The sequence below is a fragment of the Bombina bombina genome, chromosome 6 (genome assembly GCF_027579735.1).
Source record: "Bombina bombina isolate aBomBom1 chromosome 6, aBomBom1.pri, whole genome shotgun sequence".
Taxonomy (NCBI): Eukaryota; Metazoa; Chordata; class Amphibia; order Anura; family Bombinatoridae; genus Bombina; species Bombina bombina.
In genome coordinates this window covers 1004532722-1004534085 of record NC_069504.1, presented here as the reverse complement: position 1 = coordinate 1004534085, position 1364 = coordinate 1004532722, and positions in this window count along the sequence as shown.

The window sequence follows — 1364 nt, the reverse complement described above, 5'->3', positions numbered from 1 at the left end:
ACAATGCAATAGCACTTAGTCTGAACTTTAAATGAGTAGTAGATTTTTTTCAGACAATTTTAAAAGTTATGACTATTTCCACTCCCCCTGTACCATGTGACAACCATCAGCCAATCACAAATGCAAATATGTATATGCTGTGAATTCTTGCACATGCTCAGTAGGAGCTAGTGACTCAAAAAGTTTATATATAAACAGACTGTTCACATTATGTTAATGGCAGTAAATTGGAAATTTGTTTAAAATTACATGCTCTATCTGAATAATGAAAGTTTAATTTTGACTTGAGTGTCCCTTTAATATACTTTTTACCTCTGTGATTACCTTGTATCAAAGCCAATGCAGACTGCCCCATTATCTCAGTACTTTAGACAGACTTGCATTTTAGCCAATCAGTGCTGACTAAATAACTCCACGGAAGTGAGCACAATGTTATCTTTTATGACACACATAAACTAGCACAGTCTAGCTGTGAAAAATTGCAAAAATGCACTGAGATAAGGGCCTTTAAGGGCTTAGAAATTAGCATATGAGCCTCCCTAGGTTTAGCTTTCAACAAAGAATACCAAGAGAACAAAGCAAATTTGATGTTAAAAGTAAATTGGAAAGTTGTTTAAAATTGCATGCCCTATCTGCATCATGAAAGTTTAGTTTTGACTAGACTGTCCCTTTAAGTATAGGCAAACATTATTGGATACCTCTCAATTAGTAGGTCAAGAGACAATATAAGGATAAAATAAATAACATATAGGTAACAGCTTTATAAAACAAAAAAGAAAAGTGCGAGTTAATGAGATGAAAGTTCTTTTCGACGATATCTAGCATATATTGCAGGTGAAGCTGCTTTTAAAGGTTGATTAAAGAAAACAAAAAACATCTAAATCTTCAACTTAAGATATTTTAAATAAAATAATGAGCCGACAAGCAGCATAAATAATTTTTGATGTCATCATGACTTGCCGCTCCCCCTCCTGGAAAAAAAGGGGGGCTCAAGTTGGGTATAAAAATAATAAAAATAAGAATATAATAAAAAAGGAACTTAATGTCATACTATGGTAATTTAATGGGTGAGTATTAATGTGTAGACCCACTGGTGGTTGGCCATAGACCCCCTGCACAATGTCCCAACACAAACAATGTAGATTGATTTTACGGTTATCTGCAAATATTTTGCTCTCCATAGTTTCTATATATTCTAAGATAGAAATAACCTTAGAACTTCAACATTTGCACTAGATCCTGACTATAACAAGTTTGAGCACCATAAATATAGATACATTGAGTATATGTTGGGGGGGCTTGCCAAGAACAAGATTGAATAACTGAGCCTGGGGACGATCTGCTAAAACAACTCCCAGTTATGA